This window comes from Bufo gargarizans, chromosome 6 (genome assembly GCF_014858855.1).
Source record: "Bufo gargarizans isolate SCDJY-AF-19 chromosome 6, ASM1485885v1, whole genome shotgun sequence".
Taxonomy (NCBI): Eukaryota; Metazoa; Chordata; class Amphibia; order Anura; family Bufonidae; genus Bufo; species Bufo gargarizans.
The window spans coordinates 75708289-75728581 of NC_058085.1; the positions used below are offsets into that span (position 1 = coordinate 75708289).

Sequence of the window (20293 nt, forward strand, 5' to 3'; positions counted from 1 at the left end):
ACGGTTGTCTTTTTTAAGAGCTCTTAAACTTTTTATGCCTGGCAGAGATTTTACTATTATTTTAGGTGATTTTAACTGTATAAGAAGTATACAGGATAGACAGAGTGCCTCAGAGGTTAAAACAGACGTGACTTCTATTTTACTTAATGAGATGGTGCAGGATCTGCATTTCAAGGATGCTGGACTGATGGTCAAGGCAGACGAGAGATATACTTATCTGGCGGATAGTGGGCGATCCAAGTCAAGGATAGATTATATTCTGACTTCTGATGGGATGAATGTGACCATATGATGACCAGTCTATCAGATCATAAAGTGGTTTTTGCTGAGATATGTGTTAAAGATTCTGTAAAGTTTGGTACAGGTTTTTGGAAACTGAATGTAAGTTTGCTACAGGAAGTGGAGGTTAAAGATGATTTTAGAGAAATGTTTTTATTCTGTGTCAGGCAACAGAGGGGTTTTACCAGCATTTTAGATTGTGGGACTGGGCCAAGAGTAGGTTTGCTTTCTTTTTTAAGCAGGTCTGTATTAAAAGAGCACAGGAAAAGAGAAAGAAGGAGGAAAGTTTGATTTCCAGGCTGGAAGCGCTTTATAAGTTGAGAAATTGTGGTTGGGAGGTGGATAGGGAGATTAGTGAAATAAAAGAGGAGAGAAAGAAGGAGTTGAAGGAAAAAGGGAAAAATATAGTGTACAAATCCAAAGTTAAACACCTTGAAGAGAATGAGAAATGCTCCAGATATTTTTTTAAAAAGAGTTTTAAGCCTAAGGGTGTTTTTAAGTCTGTTTTAACTCCTAAAGGTGAAGTGTATGGTGATGAGATGATTCAAAATATCTGTGGTTTTTATGAGACACTTTTTAAGAATAAGAGTCAGGCTTCTGATAAGGAGATGCAAGAGTACTGTAGTGTCTTATCCGACAATATTCCAAAAGAGGAGAAGGATTTTCTGACAGGGGATATCAGTGAGGAGGAGGTCAGGAATGCAGTGCAGAGGATGGCAAAAGGGAAGACCCCTGGAAGTGATGGCCTCCCTGCTGAGTTTTATTCTATTTATTGGGATATTTTAGGGGAAAAGGTGTGTGAGGTTGTTCAGTATGTTTTTAATAATGGTTTTTTTTCTCCCTCGATGAGGAAAGGGATTGTTACATTAATACATAAAAAAGGTAATGAGAATGAGCTTAAGAACTGGCGTCCAATAACCTTACTTAATTGCGACTATAAAATTATCGCAAAAATCTTGCAAAAAGGCTTATTGAGGTGATTGGTTTTATGGTAGGAGAGTACCAGGTTTGCGCAGTCCCTGGTAGGAGGATCTCCGATAACCTGATTTTATTAAGAGATATTATTTATTATGCTGGTTTTAATGATACCCCTTTATTTATTGAAACAACAGATTTTGAGAAAGCCTTTGATAAAGTTCCACATAGATATTTGTTTTGTACACTGAAGAAGATAGGGATCCCTATGAAAATTTTAAAAGTGATTGAAGGTATGTACAAAGATTTTTTTAGTCACATTTTAATAAATGGGAATGTTAGTTCTGCTGTGGAAGTCAGGTCTGGAGTCAGACAGGGATGCCCTCTCTCCCCAATTCTTTTTATCTGCTCTGTGGAGCCGCTTTTAAAATCCATTCAGAAGGACAAATGTGTGGATGGGATTTTCTTGCCTGGAGGTTCTGGAAAAAGAATCAAATCATTTGGATATATGGATGATGTGGTCTTCGCATGCCAATCCCAAGCTGACTTGAATAGAGTTAATTTGCATCTTAAATTTTTTTTTTGTAGTATTGCAGGGATGAGTGTGAACTGGGGTAAGTGCCAACTTGTGAACTACGGGAAACAAATGGATGTTAATGTGACTGGGATTCCAAAAAAAGAGGAGGCGGAGATTTTAGGGGTAATATTCGAGAAAGACAATAAAGGTACAAAGAGCCATGCAAATCTAGAAGCAAAAGTGGAAAAGAAGTTGTGTTTCTGGAAATTAAGACAGTTATCTTTAAAAGGGAAAATTTTAATTATTAAATCCGTGATTTTACCTCTTATTTTATATACCTCAATTATTTTACCGCTGGGAAAATTGTGGATAAGGAGGATGACAAGAAGGCTCTTTGTGTTTTTCTGGGGATCCAAAATGGAGAAAGTTAAAAGGACTGCTGTGATGACAAAGACAGAGTTTGGTGGATATGATTTCCCCAATGTAGATTTTTTTTATTCAAATGCATTATTTTTTAGTGGTTTTTAAGATTTTAAAGTGCAATAATAGAACTGCTGCCATGTGTAGGTATTTGGCAGGATGGATTTTCATAAAATGGAGATAGTGTGAAAGGGAACTGGGTAGACCAATGGCGCTTGTTATACCAAAATTTTATGTGATACTCAGGTCCTTTTATGATCAACATGGACTAAGTCTCCTAAGTAAAACTGAAAAAAGTGAAATTGTAAAAGTAGGGAGAAAAGACGAGATCCAATATGATGTTCCATTCTGCAATACCACACAGGCAGCAAAAATATGGAAACTTTTTAATGTTTTAGGCCTTTCTAATAAGCAGAAAGATGTCGCTTGGCTTTGTTTTCATGGATGCCTTCCAACAAGGTCTTTTATGAACTCAAGGGGGGTGAAAGTGCCTGAAAAATGTCCCAGAGAAGGCTGTGGAGGCACAGAAGATCTTTATAATTTATTCTGGGGCTGCTCTTACGCTAAAGAAGTTTTTAGTATTTTAAAAGGTTTTTTTATTGCACTGACAGGATGGAAAAGTTTTAATTACGAGAAGGTTTTTATTGGTCAAGATTTTAGGGTTTTATCTAACTCACGTATTAGTTTTTTGGTTTTTACCAGTTTTAAAGAAGTTTTATGGGATATCAGAAATTTAGTAGTTTTTAAAAAAGTGTTTTTATCTCCAAAAGAAGGTGCAAAAGTATTTTTATCCAGAGTATTCGTGATGTTCTTGCTGGATAAGAAAAAGTTTGGAGAAGAAAAAGCGGACGAAATATGGAAGGTATCCCAATGGAGAAATTTTGTGAGTAGATCTTGATCTTTATCTAAGCTTTTTGTTTTGTTTCTAGTAGGGTTCCTATGATGTATATTAGACATTATATGGTTTGAGCCACGGCCTAGAGTGGACTGATTAGTGCAATAATGTCTATTAACTGAGGGGAAAAAAAAAAATCTTGAGTGCTGCACTTAGTCTGTTGTCAGAAGGTAGCTCTCGGGTACCCTCTCTCTCGGCCTGGGGGGGATCGTCCTAGGTTTATTGCCTGGACTTCACCCCCCTGCTGCTATTGGGAGAGAGGATTAGTCCCGGGAGCGTCGGGTTGCGATCCCCCGTTACCTCCAGGAGTCTACGGACGACTGGGGGAGCATTTGTTTCTTTTGTTTATAGAAACAAAACGCCAAATACCACCATGGCAGATGATTCAGGTGGAGGAGGACGAGGACGTGGAGGAGGACGAGGAGGACGTGGAGGAGGACGAGGAGGACGTGGAGGAGGACGAGGAGGACATGGAGGAGGACGAGGAGGACGTGGAGGAGGACGAGGAGGACGTGGAGGAGGACGAGGAGGACGTGGAGGAGGACGAGGAGGAGGAGTAGGAGGACGAGGAGGACGTGGAGGAGGACGAGGAGGAGGAGTAGGAGGAGAAGGAGGAACTGGAGTTGGACCATCACCCAGAGGAGACGAATTCAGAGCAGAAGGAGACGGCAGAGGAGAAACCAGAGGAGGAACAGAGAAACTTAAAGAAAATATACCAAGAGAAGAAGAAAACCAAGTGCCAGAATATGCGAAAGTGAAGAATACTGTGCGTTTTTTCGTCACAGAGAGAAAGAAGGAAGAGTACAACCTTGAGTATTTAATAATCAATGTATTGATTGGTGTCTTCGGAGTTCAAAAGCAGGAAATTTTAGCCATCCAAGATTATCCCAGGCGACGTGTGTACGATATTACTTTTGTTTTAAATAGTGTTTTTAAAGATTTTGTAGCAAAAATCCCCACTATAACTAAAGATGCCAGAGTAGACGGGTTAAAAATTTACGTACAAGAGATGGAGGAGTATAAAACCGTAGTAATAAAAATGTATAACCCCTTTGTTGAGGAAAAGATTGTTACTAATTTTTTAATGGGTTATTTTAAAAAGGTTTTATCAGTAAGCAAAATAAATAATAGCGCTGGGATATGGACATCGAAATGGCTATATAAGGTTGTCTGTCACCGTGATCCCAAGGTTTATGGTGGTTTTAGGTTACCCCCAGCTCGCTTTAAGCTGGGGGATGCAGTGGGAGATATGTTTTTTTCCAACATACCACCATACTGTAGACGGTGTACTCAATATGGACATAATACTGAAGAATGTGAATGCATGTGTAAGAATTGTGGAAGTAGAGAACATGATATAAGAAGATGTACAGCAGGAGTGAAATGCCATGCTTGTCACCAATTTGGTCACATTTTGTGGAATTGTCCCTACAGGTTTTATACAAAACCCAGAGCACAGCCAGGGCCTTCAAAGCAGCCAGAGGAGCAAGCTGAACCCCAGATGGAGTCCCAAGGAGAGGAACAGAGTGCTGATGAGATGGATACCAGCAGACCCCCCCAACCAGGTGACCCGAGGGAGCAGAGAAGGAAGAAAAACAAGCGGAAGTCCAGTGATCAACGGACGGACAAGCCCCCTTCAGAAATGGAGAGGGGCCAGCCGAATGTGATCCGCCTGGCCCGCACTCGGTCCCTGGTCAGCCGGCAAGCACGTCGGAGGATCCAGGTGGAGCTGCGGATTCAAAAAAACTTTGAAGCTTTGCGGATATGACAAAAACGAGCCTGGAGAAGAAGCCAGCTGGGGGACCAGCGGCCGACCCTCCGGGCCCACAACAAAATCTTCCTCCTCTTGCAAAAGAGGAGGAGGAGCAGACGGTCACGGAGCAGAGCGAGGTACCAGAGACCATCCTAGATGAAACCCCTTCCCCGTAAAGGGGGGGGTGCGATTAAGCAGCTCCGATACCTGCGGTGGACCCCAATTGTCCACCCTGGGATACGTGCTATGCCGGCTTTTTAAATCCGGAGGGGGGTCAGCTGAGCAATTGAAGTTTCTCTCCTATGAGCACGGTATCGGGACTCATCGGGGATGTAAGCGACACGAGTGAAAGCGAGCCCTCTGGTAAGGCTGACATGATCTGAAGCTGTGCCCGGGTAAGAAGACGATAATTTTATTATTTTTATTCTTTTACCGGCATTTCTTTTAACACTAGAAGTATACATTCTAAAACCAGAAGAGTGGCCCTTTTTAATTATCTATCGGTTTTAACGGCCACAGTCGTATTTTTACAAGAGTGCTGCATACTATACAAGAGAAATTACAAAAAGTATAAAGAAGATTGGAAGCAAGGGCCTTCAGTGTGGTCCGGTTCTAATTAATCGAAATCTGCAGGGGTGGCCATTTTATTTAAAGGAAATGTTTTTATTGATCAGGTAAATTAAATTTTACCGGGGAGAATTTTATTGGTGAAAGCTTTTATTAATGGTATTAAATGGCAGTTTTTACATTTTTATGGGTCTACGGATAAAAATGAAAGAGCAAAAATGTTAGAAATTTTATCCCTTTTTATTAATGATTCTGACCCTTTGATTTTAGCAGGAGATTTTAATTGTATTTTACGAGGGGAGCGCCGGTTCTCAAGCTCATTAAGTAGGAATATAGATAAAACCTCCTCAATTTTAAAGAATTTAATTTTAGATTTTAAACTTACCGATGTTTTTAAAAAATGTAATAGCAGTTTGCCAGAAGAGGCCGGCGCTACCTGGAGCAATATTAATTGTAAATCAAGAATTGATTTTATCTTCTGTTCTTATCAAATACTGCCTCTTAGTTGTGAGCTTTTATCCAATATTTTCTCTGATCATAAATTATTATTTTTTAAGGTACAGTATGGTGGTAATAATAAAAAGAAAGTAAGTTGGAAATTAACCTCCTCACGACCGCCGTACGCAGGATTGCGTCTTCGCGGCGGTCGTGCTGTTCTGGCTGGACGCGCCGGTGCGTCCTCTCGCGAGACGCGAGATTTCCGGGTATGCCGGCCCGCGCATGCGCATCGCGGGCCGGCAAAATTCAAAGAAGAACTTCGTCATCAACCTGCCGGCCACGATCATTGGCTGGCAGGTTGATGATTTTCAAAAGAATGAATCAGCAGCCAGATAACCCATCATATTAGTAAATATGATGGGGTTATATGGCTGCTGTGCTCCTCTGCTCCTTCTTTTGGTCGGTTGGTTCCAGGAGAGGAGCAGAGGAGCACATCATTACTGTGAGTACCCACTACACTACACTTAGCCCCCAGATCACCTCCCAGCACCCAATTAACCCTTTGATCACCCCTTCTTGCCCCTATCAATCACTAGTGAAAAGGAAAAAAAGTGATCAGTGCAAACTGTCACTTTTTTTTAATTCACTGGTATTGACCGTTAGGTTTTAGGTATAGTTTAGGTCCCTTGGTTAGGTAGTTAGCGATCAGTTAGCGCCCAGCCCACCGCACCGCAGTCCGTTATTCGCTGATTAGCGTATCGCTAATCAGCATTTGTACTTTTATAGTATCTGAAAGTGATCAAAACTGATCACGGTCAGATCTATAATAGTACTAGTGTCACTTTAGTTCGCCCTCCACCCAAAACGCAGTGTTTGCCCGATCAGGCCTGATCGGTCGCCCACACGTGCGTTTGCCCACGCCTGCCCCACCGCAGTGACAAAAAATTTTTTCTTTTTTGATCACTGCACATTCACTTTACACGCACTGCGGCGATAAAAAAATCAGTTTTGATATTTTTTATCAACCGCAGCGGCCTCCGGTACTTCGCTAGGCTCCCCTTTGTAAGACAGGCTTGCTTTTTTTTTCTTGGGTAGTCTCAGGGAATACCCCGAAATTTAGTTGCCCACATGTCTAACAGGGGGTATTCTTCTGAAGAGGCCTACAGGCTTCTGACCCAGTCGGATGAGGAGTGGGAACCCTCATCTGATGAATCGAGCGGGTCAGAATACGAACCTGTAGAAAGCAGTGGCTCTCTGACCCAAAGTTCGGACGAGGAGGCTGAGGTCCCTGATAGCAGCAGGCGTACCCGGCCCCGTGTCGCTAGACCGCAGGTTGCGCAGGATCCGCTTCAAGAGCAGCAGAGTGGGGCTGGTGCTGTCGGATTACGTGGTGAGGCATACACCAGCAGCCCAGCCCTTCCTGGACCTAGTACCAGCACTGCCGTACAACCTGGTGAAGTAGCGAGCACCAGAAGGGCAGTTGAAGCTGGTACGGTGGCACGTGCAGTAGTGACCCCGTCGCAGCCACCGCAAAGACGTGCCCGTAGAGCCCCTAGAATCCCAGAGGTGCTGGCAAACCCTGATTGGCAGTCCCCAACTTCCGCCGCACCCGTAGTTTTCCCTTTCACTGCCCAGTCTGGAGTTCGGGTTGAGACAGCTCAGATCGGTTCGGCCCTGGGATTTTTTGAGCTGTTCTTGACTGCGGAGCTTTTAGACTTAGTTGTGGCCAAAACAAACAGATATGCCACACAATTTATAACCGCTAACCCGGGAAGCTCTTATGCCCAGTCTTTCCGGTGGAAACCAGTCCAAGTTTCCGAAATTAAAACTTTTCTGGGCCTCCTCCTCAACATGGGCCTGACAAAAAAGCATGAATTGCGGTCATATTGGTCCACGAACCCAATTCATCACATGCCCATGTTCTCTGCTGCTATGTCCAGGACACGATTTGAGACCATCCTGCGTTTCCTGCACTTTAGTAATAACAGCACCTCCCGTCCCAGAGGCCACCCTGCTTTTGACCGGCTCCACAAAATTCGGCCCCTCATAGACCATTTCAACCTGAAATTTGCAGATATTTATACCCCAGAGCAAAACATCTGCATAGACGAGTCCCTAATACATTTTACCGGGCGCCTTGGCTTCAAACAATACATCCCAAGCAAGCGCGCCCGGTATGGGGTCAAATTGTATAAGCTCTGTGAAAGGGCCACAGGCTATACCCACAAATTTCGGGTCTATGAGGGAAAAGATCAGACCCTGGAGCCGGTCGGTTGCCCTGACTACCTGGGGAGCAGTGGGAAGACAGTTTGGGACTTGGTGTCACCCTTATTCGGCAAGGGGTACCATCTTTATGTGGACAATTTTTACACAAGTGTGGCCCTCTTTAGGCATTTGTTTCTAGAACGGATTGGCGCCTGTGGTACCGCGCGAACTAGTCGTGCGGGCTTCCCCCAACGGCTCGTTACCACCCGTCTTGCAAGGGGGCAGAGGGCCGCACTGTGTAACGAAGAACTGCTCGCGGTGAAATGGAGAGACAAGCGTGACGTTTACATGCTCTCCTCCATTCACGCAGACACGACAATCCAAATTGAGCGAGCAACCCGTGTCATTGAAAAGCCCCTCTCAGTCCACGACTATAACCTCCACATGGGAGGGGTCGACTTCAATGACCAGATGTTGGCTCCGTATTTAGTTTCCTGACGCACCAGACACTGGTATAAGAAGGTGTCTGTATATTTATTTCAATTGGCTCTGTACAATAGTTTTGTTCTCTACAGTAAGGCTGGGAGAACTGGATCCTTCCTCAAATTTCAGGAAGAGATCATCGCGAACCTCCTGTATCCAGGAGGTTCCGTGGCCCCATCCACCAGTGTAGTTAGCCGTCTACACGAGCGACACTTCCCCAGTGTCGTTGCTGGTACCTCAAACCGACCGCCATCCCGAAAAAAATGTCGTGTCTGTAGCAGGAGTGGAATAAGGCGTGACACCCGCTATTTCTGTCCTGACTGTCCGGACCACCCTGCCCTATGCTTTGGAGAGTGTTTCCGGAAGTACCACTCACAGGTACACTATTAGCATAGGGATCATCTCACCAGGGCTATTAGGGCCCATTCACTCACAGCTGCTGCAAACGTCTCCTTTCACATGGGACAAAGTGCATAACGCACTTCGCCACATCTTTGGGCGATTTGCGCTTTGCACATTGACCCATGGGGAAGGAGAGGTTTGTTCTATAAAGGTAAAAAAACAACAAAAAAAACAAAAAACAAAAAAAAACAGGTAAGCAAACAGGTTAATGTTTAGTTCCAAAAGTTAAAGTTACATGTTCTGTTCCAAAGTTAATAAAATTATTGCGTTGTGGCCTGGTTTTTTCTTTTTTTTTTTGTCTTTTTACCTTCCAGGTGGACCAACCGATCTACTAGCTGCAGCACCGATGTGCATTCTGACAGAAGCATTGCGCTGCTGTCAGATTACACGCAAGTCGGTGTATGCGGCGCTGCAAGACGGGATTTTCTCCTCTGCAGTGACAGATACGTTTGCCGAGGCATACGAGCTGAGGAGGAGGCGGCGTTCCTATGCTTTGGCAAGCACTTTGTATGTATATATATATATATATATAAAAAAAAAAATCCCGGCAATGATTTATTCATCCACATCGATTGATGCGAATGGAGAAATCTGGTTTGCCAGGGCATACGAGCTAAGTGGGTATGGATGTAGGGCGGAGCTCCTATGTCCTGGCAGACGCCTTTCCCCTCCATTTTTTTTTTTTGGCAGAGATATTTTCATCCACATTGATCGATGCGAATGAAGAAATCTGTGCCGTTCATTTTTTTCTTTCAGCCCAGAGGCTGAACGGAAAAAAAAATCTCATTACCTGTATGCTCAATATAAGGAGAATAGCAGAAACTCCTAATGCTGGCCATACATGTAATGATTGCGGAGACCCTCAAATGCCAGGGCAGTACAAACACCCCACAACTGACCCCATTTTGGAAAGAAGACACCCCAAGGTATTCGCTGAGGGGCATATTGAGTCCATGAAAGATTGAAATTTTTGTCCTAAGTTAGCGGAAAGTGAGACTTTGTGAGAAAAAACAAAAAAAAAAATTTCTATGAACTTGCCAGGCCCCTCATTGGATACCTTGGGGTGTCTTCTTTCCAAAGTGGGGTCACATGTGGGGTATTTATACTGCCCTGGCTTTTTAGGGGCCCTAAAGCGTGAGAAGAAGTCTGGGATCCAAATGTCTAAAAATGCCCTCCTAAAAGGAATTTGGGCACCTTTGCGCATCTAGGCTGCAAAAAAGTGTGACACATCTGGTATCGCCGTACTCAGAAGAAGTTGGGGAATGTGTTTTGGGGTGTCATTTTACATATACCCATGCTGGGTGAGATAAATATCTTGGTCAAATGCCAACTTTGTATAAAAAAATGGGAAAAGTTGTCTTTTGCCAACATATTTCTCTCACCCAGCATGGGTATATGTAAAATGGCACCCCAAAACACATTCCCCAACTTCTCCTGAGTACGGCGATACCAGATGTGTGACACTTTTTTGATGCCAAGGTGGGCAAAGGGGCACATATTCCAAAGTGCACCTTTCGGATTTTACAGGCCATTTTTTACACATTTTGATTGCAAAGTACTTCTCACACATATGGGCCCCTAAATTGCCAGGGCAGTATAACTACCCCACAAGTGACCCCATTTTGGAAAGAAGACACCCCAAGGTATTCTGTGAGGGGCATGATGAGTTCCTAGAATTTTTTTATTTTTTGTCGCAAGTTAGTGGAATATGAGACTTTGTAAGAAAAAAAAAAAAAAAAAAAACATCATCATTTTCCGCTAACTTGTGACAAAAAAAAATAAATTCTAGGAACTCGCAGTGCCCCTCACGGAATACCTTGGGGTGTCTTCTTTCCAAAATGGGGTCACTTGTGGCGTAGTTATACTGCCCTGGCAATTTAGGGGCCCATATGTGTGAGAAGTACTTTGCAATCAAAAACTGTAAAAAATGACCGGTGAAATCCGAAAGGTGCACTTTGGAATATGCGCCCCTTTGCCCACCTTGGCATCAAAAAAGTGTCACACATGTGGTATCGCCGTACTCAGGAGAAGTTGGGGAATGTGTTTTGGGGGGTCATTTTACATATACCCATGCTGGGTGAGAAAAATATCTTGGTCAAATGCCAACTTTGTATAAAAAAATGGGAAAAGTTGTTTTTTGCCAAGATATTTCTCTCACCCAGCATGGGTATATGTAAAATGACACCCCAAAACACATTCCCCAACTTCTCCTGAGTACGGCGATACCACATGTGTGACACTTTTTTGCTGCCAAGGTGGGCAAAGGGGCGCATATTCCAAAGTGCACCTTTCGGATTTCACTGGTCATTTCTTACACATTTTGGCCCCTAAATTGCCGGGGTAGTTATACTGTGACCCCATTTTGAAAAGAAGACACCCCAAGGTATTCTGTGAGGGGCATGGTGAGTTCCTAGAATTTTTTATTTTTTGTCGCAAGTTAGTGCAATATGAGACTTTGTAATAAAAAATAAAAATAAAAAATCATCATCATTTTCCGCTAACTTGTGACAAAAAATAAAAAGTTCTATGAACTCACTATGCCCATCAGCGAATACCTTAGGGTGTCTACTTTCCGAAATGGGGTCATTTGTGGGGGTTTTCTACTGTCTGGGCATTGTAGAACCTCAGGAAACATGACAGGTGCTCAGAAAATCAGAGCCGTTTCAAAAAGCGGAAATTCACATTTTTGTACCATAGTTTGTAAATGCTATAACTTTTACCAAAACCATTTTTTTTTTTTGCCCAAACATTTTTTTTTTATCAAAGACATGTAGAACTATAAATTTAGCGAAAAATTTATATATGGATGTCGTTTTTTTTTGCAAAATTTCACAGCTGAAAGTGAAAAATGTCATTTTTTTGCAAAAAAATCGTTACATTTTGATTAATAACAAAAAAAGTAAAAATGTCAGCAGCAATAAAATACCACCAAATGAAAGCTCTATTAGTGAGAAGAAAAGGAGGTAAAATTCATTTGGGTGGTAAGTTGCATGACCGAGCGATAAACGGTGAAAGGAGTGTAGTGACGAAGTGTAAAAAGTGGCCTGGTCATGAAGGGGGTTTCACCTAGCGGGGCTGAAGTGGTTAAATATCTCCCTTTTAAAAGATCCGAAGGTTTTATCAGATTTTATTGCATTTTACAAGCGCTGCAAACGGGTAAGAAATCCCCAAATACCGATAACGCTATGGTAGGAGAAAATGCTGAAAAAAATTAAAACCTTTTTTATTAGAGTAGGAAGAGAGAAGGCCCAGGAAAAAAGAGATTTTTATGAGAAATTAAATACCCGTTTGCAGACGCAATACAAGCTCCGAGATCTGGGTATAGATATTAATGAAGAAATAGAAGAAAGTAAAAAAGAAATAGCACAGTGCCTGGAACAGAAAGGGAAAGAAATTATTTTCCGCTCAAAATTAAAACATCTAGAAGAAAACGAGACCTGTTCCAGGTACTTTTTTTTTTAAAGATTCAAGAAAAACATACCCAGATTGAGGAGCTTGAAGGTGAGAGTAATATAAAAGATATTTTACGTAAAGTGCATGAGTTTTATTCAGATCTTTTTAATGAGAAAAAAGTTGACAAATATTTTATGAAACGCTCACTGAAGGTAATTGAAACTGTTTTAGATGATGAATCACAAAAGCTTTTATTACAGGACATCACAGAACAAGAAGTTTTAGAGACTATTAAGAGTTTTAAAAAATAAAAAGTTCCTGGGCCAGACGGTATACCCATAGAGTTTTATGCTACTTTTTATGGTATTTTAAGGGAAGACTTGTCTTTTTAAAGAGGTTTTTAGATCCAAGACTCTCCCGGGTTCCTAGAAGAAAGGAGAAGTGTCCCTACTCTACAAAAAAGGAGACAAGACAGATGTAAGAAACTGGAGACCGATTACACTTTTAAATTGTGATTATAAAATAATGGCGAAAATATGTGCAAACAGAATGAAGAAGATAGTCCACAAAATAATCCATCAAAATCAGGTCTGCGGGATACCCGGGAGAAGTATTTTGGAGAATTTGAACCTTTTAAAAGATATAATTAATAATACTAAAGACAGGAAGGAGAAAGTAGCAATTTTATCTTTGGACTTTGAGAAAGCGTTTGATCGTGTATCACATTTTTACCTTTTTTAAGTTTTAAAGAAGATGGGTATACCGGATGATTTTATACGATCATTAAAAGCATTTTATGATGGCTGCACAAGTAAGATTTTAGTAAATGGTTTTAAGACTGAGGATGTCCTTTTGAAATCTGGAGTGAAGCAGGGGTGTCCCTTGTCCCCACTACTTTTTATCTGTGCCTTAGAGCCTCTCTTATGTGCGATCAGCAAAGACAAACAAATACGCGGAGTCCCCCTGCCAGGCGGGGGGGGGGACTAGAGGCTAAAGTAGTGGGGTACATGGACGATGTGGCGGTGATCGGTAGGGACACCCCGTCAATACAAAAAACATCTAAGCAAATCGAATATTTTTGTTCCTCCTCTGGTTTTAAAATTAATTTTAATAAAAGTAGTATTTTAAATATTGGTGAAATGGTTTTAGAGGACATCCCTATTGCCGAAGCTGAGTCTGTGCAGATTTTAGGAATCACCTTCAGTGAGTCAAATGATGGTCTTAAGAGCTGGGACACGGTGACAGAAAAAATAGGTAAGAAAATAGGTATGTGGGTTCTGAGAAGTCTAACGATGGAAGGGAAGATTTTAGTTTTAAAAATGATAATTTTACCAATTTTATTATATTTAAGTATGGTTTTTCCGCCGTCCAAACACCTTTTAAAAAATATTAATAAAGTGTGTTTTAACTTTTTATGGGGATCGAGAATGGAGAAACTCCGAAGAGAATTGGTAATGCTTCCCAAACACAAAGGTGGTAAGGACTTCCCAGATATAAAAGAGTTCCTTTTAATTAAATATTTTAGTTTGTGTTTTAATACCCTTTTTAAAGATAATTATTGGTCCTATTTTATGCGGCGTAATCAGTGGTTTAAGACAGTTTTAAATTCACCTTATGCTTTTAATTTACCTAATTATTATAAAATTTTAGAGGAAATAGTGACTAATTTTAATTTAAAAGGAAAAAGGGTAGAAGCTCTGTGGATGGCCAGGAATATTTTATGTTTTAAACATGATGCGATTTCTGAGGACGATGTTTTAAGATTGATTTTAGCAGAAATGTATAAATATTATTTAATTGACAAGAAAAATATGCCTTTTATGTGTCACAAATGGTTTTTAAGGGAATGGGGGTCTGTAATATAATCTTATTTTAAATCAATTTTATGTATGAATTTATGTAAATTGATTTTATGAGTATGATGTATCTTATTTATGTAAACGTTGATTTTTAATAAATTTACCCCTTTGGGGTAATCAACTTAAAAAAAATCTGTTCTTATCAGTTTAATATCTGATACGTCCCCTATCTGGGGACCATATATTAAATGGATTTTTCGAACAGGGAGATGGAAAAAGAGCTTGCTCTGTCCACTCCAAGCATTGACCTGGTATTGCAGTACCTCCAGGATCGGTGCACCCTTTCTATTCCAGTATGAAAAAACAGAATGAAATTGAGTGATGGATTTCAAGGATCCTTCTAGCAAGCAAGTGGAAAGTTGCTGTGCCCTGGCTAGTGGGGGAGTTCAGCAGGGGCAGGTAGCCCAACCTTCCCCTCCTCTAGTTTTGCTTGAAACACCTGCTATCTCAGAAGGATCTGGAGAGAGCATTTTTTATTTCAGTCAGGACAATGTCAGAGATGATGATAGGTGGCAGGAGGTGGCCTTCAAGTCAAAAAGACCTAAAAGAGACCCTGGTCCAGAATGCTCGGAGGATGCGACGCCCCCTTGTGGGCAACAGATGCCAGAGTCCCCGGGTGTTGTGTTGGAAAATTATTTTTCAGTGTTGGGTGATATTGCTGATGAACTTCTAAGCCCTTTGAGTGGGGCTTCTTCTCCTTTTTTGGACTCCGATGCAGTGGAGCAGCTTGCCGACGCGATGCAAATGCCACCTAACTCGTGACTTTTATGTTATAACCTTAATGTCTAACCTTCACTAAATTTTCTGTTTTTTCCCTTAATGTAAGGGTCATTAAGGATAAGGCAAGAAGAGCTGCCATCTTAGAGGACCTTGCTGCCAGACCTGGTGATATTTTCTGTTTACAAGAGTGTGGGTTGGAGGTGGCTCCCAAAAAATCAGAATGGGTATATGGGGAGTCAGTTTGGTCCACCTCATCACATAATAAGAATGATGGGGTGGGTATTTTGTTTAAAAATAAGAATTTTGTGTTAGAGCGTTATATTGTTATTGAACCTGGTAGATGTGTTATGGCTTATGTTAAGTTTAGGAACATTTTGTTTAAAGTTATAAATATTTATGCTCCAATGGAGAAAAACCTGAGAAAGGAGCTGTTTGAGAAAATTCTGTTTTTTTTGACAGGTAGAACACCATGTATAGTAGTAGGAGACATGAATTGTCACCTGCAAGGTGATAAAATGGATATCACCGGTAAGTTAATTCGTCAAAGTATGGTTGATAACTTGCTGAGAGATGTCGTTTGTGTTTGTAAAATTAATCCTTTCCCTTTTACATATCATGCTGACAGAGGGGGTATACACTCCAGGTTAGATTATATTTTTGTTTCTAGGGATTTTTCTGTTAAAAATTATTCTCAAGTAAGGGTGAGTTATTCTGATCATGAGTGTTGCAGTGTGAATTTGAATTGGAGGGAGTAAGGAAGTATGGAAGAGGAGTGTGGAGGTTAAATGTGCGTATGTTGGATGATGAGGAAGTGAAGGAACAATTTCAAAGTATGTATGGGAGATGGTGTAAGAAGAAGAGTGAGTATGAGTGTATTCTGGATTGGTGGGATTGGGTGAAGGAGAATGTGAAAGTGTTTTTTAAAAGAATGGGTTATAGAAGGGCAGCAAGAAAGAGGAATATGTATGCTAGATCTAACCTTCGGTTGGATTTCTTGTATAAAATGAGAGAATTAGGTCATGATGTGGATGAGGAATTGTGTGCAGAACGGAAGGTGATGAGTGGTTTATTGCGTGAAAGAGGTAAACAGATTATTTTTCAAGCAAAATTGGATGTATTGGAGAAGGATGAATGTTGTTCTCGTTTTTTCTTTAAAAAGGTAGTGAATGTGAAGGGGGATTTAGAGGGGTTGAAGGATGGAAATGGGGTTGAGGTTCATGGGCAAGGGGTAAAGGAGGTAGTGGAGGACTTCTATAGGGAGTTATATAGGGAAAAGAGCAGGGATGTGGGTCTGGAGGAGGAGGTGCTTGGGTCTTTGGGGAATAGGGTTGGGAATGATGAGCTGGGAGGCTTAGTAAAAGAGATAACTGAAGAGGAAGTCAGGAGCGTGGTAGATTGTATGGCAAGGAATAAAACTCCAGGAAGGGATGGGATCCCGGTGGAATTTTATATTAAATATTGGGATATTTTGGGTAAGGATCTGGTAGAGATTTACAGGTATATGTGGGTAGAAGGGAGGATTAGTGAGTCTATGAGGGAAGGAGTTGTGGTTTTAATTTTTAAGAAAGGAGAGAAGAATGATTTACGTTATTGAATGCGGACTATAAGGGTTATGCTAGATTGATAGCGAAAAGAATGAGTAGGGTGATTGGGCAAGTAGTGCAAGAGGAACAAGTGTGTGGGGTGCCTGAGAGATGTATAGCTGGTAATTTGAGTTTGTTGAGAGATATTATTTGGGATGGTTTACAGAGAGATAGGAGTGTGAATGTGTTTTCTATTGATTTTGAGAAAGCTTTTGATAGGCTTTCACATAGTTTTTTGTTTAAGGTATTAGAGAGAATGGGATTTCCGAGTGTGTTGGTGAGAGCGGTGAAAAGTTTATATGAGGGTATTGGGAGTCGTGTGTTAGTGAATGGGTATGAAAGCAATAGGATCAGAGTTAATTCTGGTGTAAGACAAGGGTGCCCACTTTCACCGGTTGCCTTTGCCTGTGCTATTGAACCATTATTATCTATGATCAGAAATGATAAGTTTATGAGAGGGGTGAGTGTTCCGGGAAGTTGTGGTAAGAGTGTGATAGTGTTTGGATATATGGATGATGTATGTGTGGTGAGTGAGAACAAAGCGGAACTGCAGAGAGCCAAACTGCACGCAGACATTTTTTGTGGCGCATCCGCTTTCAGAGTGAATTGGGATAAGTGTGAAGTGAAGTGTTTTGGGGGTGGTTGTGATGTTTCGGATTTAAGTGTGAAAGTGGTTAATAGTATTAAAGTGTTGGGAGTTAAGTTTGATGAGAGAATGAATAGTCACGAGAGTTGGGAAGAGGTGAGAGAGAAAGTGGTAAGAAAGGTGGATTTCTGGAAGTTGCGTGACCCATCCTTTACAGGGAAAATTTTGGTCATTAAGTGTGTCATTCTACCTATTTTGTTATACATTGGGAATGTTTTCCCACCAACATATGTGAATCTGAGGAGAATTAATAGAGTGCTGTTTTTGTTTTTGTTGGGGGTGAAAATAGAGCGGGTGAGGCGTTCGACTGTGGTGAAAATTAGAGAGAATGGTGGTCTAAATTTTCCGGATGTTGAGTTATATTTGCGTAATAATTTTATGGTGAATGTACTGAGGCTGTTAAAAAGGAGTGGTAAGGTAGCATGTATGATGAGATATTCTGGAGGATGGTTGTTGTGTCGTTTGGGTTGGTGTGAAAGGAGTCTGAAGCAGCCTGTGGCTTTTGTGTGTCCTTATTGGTACGTGGGATTGGAGACCTTTGTGAAAAAGTATGGTTTGAGTGGGTTTAGTATGAATGATTTAGGTAATAAGAAGAAAGTTTTGAGTGAATGTAAGAAAGAAGAAATAGCAGAAGAAATTAACTTACTGCGGTCATCTGAGGCAGAGAAAGTGTGGAAGAGTATGGATACGGATGGGATGTTGAATAAGCAGAAAGACTTGGTATGGCTGAGTATGCATGGGGCTTTGCCAGTGAGAGAAGTACAAAAAAATTGTGGTTTGGCAAGGAGTGATATGTGTCCAAGACAGGGGTGTGGGGGTAGGGAAAGCATTATTCATGTCTTCTGGAATTGTGGCTTTGCCCAAAATGTATTAAGGAAGGTGGGAGGTTTAGTGAAAGACTTGATGGGGATTAGTAACCTTACTTTTGCCTTTGTTTTGTTTGGCATTGGTCTGAGTGGTAAGAAAGAGAGTAGAGTTTTGTGGTTGATAATGACTGTTTTGAAAGAAGTGTTGTGGGATGCAAGGAATATGTGTGTGTACAAAAGAGAAGTGTGGGAGGAAAATGATTGTATCAGGCTATTTTTGAGTCGGTTGTATATCGTTTATTTGTGGGATATTAAAAAAGGTGAAAAATTTGATGCGGAGGGGATCTGGAAAACGAAGAAATGGTAAGATCTTGTGAAACTGTGATGCTTTTTGATGCTATATTCTTGAAATAAAAGTGCCAGAGGATGATTTGTTTAACCTGCTAGTTTTCTTGCAATGGTTAATCAAACCTGTGTGCTGCACTTGGTCAGACGTCAGAAGGTAGGACCCGGGTACCCTCTCTCTCGGCCTGGGGGGATCGTTCAGGTTTATAGCCTGGACTTCACCCCCCTGCTGCTATTGGGAGAGAGGCTTAGTCCCGGGGACGTCGAGTTGCGATCCCCCTTACCTCTGGGAGTCTCAGGACTTGCAGGGGAGTATTGTGTCTTTGCTTTATAGATACAACAGCGCCATTTTTTCAGCTATGGCAGACGACGACCCGGGAGGAGGAGGGGTCGAAGGAGCCGGAGAAATCGGAGGAGGCGATAATGTCGGATTTATGACAATGGGAAAGAAAAAGAATGGCGGAGCTTCAAGGAAAAATTCAAAAAAGATGATGGAAGGAAAGAAGAAACCAAGAAAGATTGATCCCGAGGCGGAACAGAAAAGCTGAAAGAAAATGTACCGAGAAGAGAAGAAGATGACGAGCACCAGATCCCGGACTATGCTAAAATTAAAGGTACCGTCCGTTTATACGTCACTGAGGGTAAAAAAGATAAATATAACCTGCTTTATTTAGTAGATAAAGTCCTGTATGGCGTGTTTGGCGTACAGAGGCAAGAGATCTTGGCCATACAGGACTACCCGAAGAGGCGTGTTTACGATGTGACTTTTACTCAAAACTGTATTTTTAAAAGTTTTTTAGCTAAGGTTCCACAATGCATAAATGATGAAAGAGTACGAGGTCTTAAGATTTACGAGCATGAAATTGATGAAGCTTTTACTGTGGTTATAAAAATTTATTCGCCATTCGCTAACTTAAATGTCATCACTACATTTTTATCCCAATATTTTAAGAAAATCATTTCAGTTACGAAAATTTTAAACACCGCCGGGATCCGGACGTCAAAGTGGCTTTTTAAAGTTATTGGTAACCGTGATTCCAATCTTCCAAGAGGTCTCATCTTACCCCCAGCACGTTTTAAACTGGGGGACATGGTAGGTGACATGTTTTTTTCTAATATGCCACCTTACTGCAGGCTTTGTAAGAGGTATGGGCATTACAATAACGACTGTATGAGTACATGCAAAAATTGCGGTAGCACTGAGCACGACATCCGAGAGTGTACCACAGGAAAAATATGCTATGCATGTACTCGTACAGGTCACCTCTCACGAGATTGCCCTTTTAGAAAATCCGAGGCACAGCCAAGGCAACAGAAGCAGCCAGAGAGACAGACGGAACCTGAAAGACGAGATCAAGCCAAACCACAGCCCCAAGGAGAGGAGCCAGAACATATGGATACCACGGGCGGACCCCCCCAATCAGGTGAGCCGAAGGAAAAGCGGAACAAGAGGAAGTCCAGTGATCAGCCGACGAGTAAGCCCCCTCCAGAGATGGAGACTGGGGGTGGATCGAATGAAGCTGATCCGCCTGGCCCGCACTCGGTCCCTGGGCACACTCCAGAGGACCCAGGTGGAGCCGCGGCGTCCAAAAAGAGGAGGGACCTAACATCGGTGGCGGAAAGCTAAGGGGGATGCCAACTGAGGGACCAGTGGCGGATCCCGGAGGCAGCCAACCAGGTCCTTCCTCTCACCCGAGTGGTGACACTGAGTGTACAGTCACCACGGTGCCAGAAACTGTCCTCAGTGGGCCCTCTGCCCCGGAACGGGAGAGGGTTGACGCTGTGGTTCCGAGACCTAAAGTTGCGTACAATAGCCCTGTGTGGCAGATGTCTCTGGAGTGCATGCTAATGGGAGAGGGGGGTCTGCTGAGCGATGGTAGCTCCTCTCCTGCAGAATCCGTGCGTACCGTAACATCTGGGGCGCTAGGTGGTGAAGAAAACGGCGGGGAACTCTCTGAGCCTGCTGATGCTGTCTGAACTGTGCCGAGGTAAGATAATAAACTCCCTTTTTAATCTTTTATTATGGCTATTTTAAAAGGCATTTCCCTGAACACCAGAAGCGTGCAT

The 20293-nt window shown here is 42.0% G+C and overlaps 1 non-coding gene across 1 annotated transcript; it reads left to right on the forward strand.

The window, feature by feature from the left end:
• Nucleotides 1–14220: 14220 nt before the first annotated feature.
• LOC122942767 lies at nucleotides 14221–14411 on the forward strand. The gene has a single exon (XR_006390699.1). It is a non-coding gene; the product is annotated as a U2 spliceosomal RNA (small nuclear RNA).
• Nucleotides 14412–20293: the final 5882 nt, after the last annotated feature.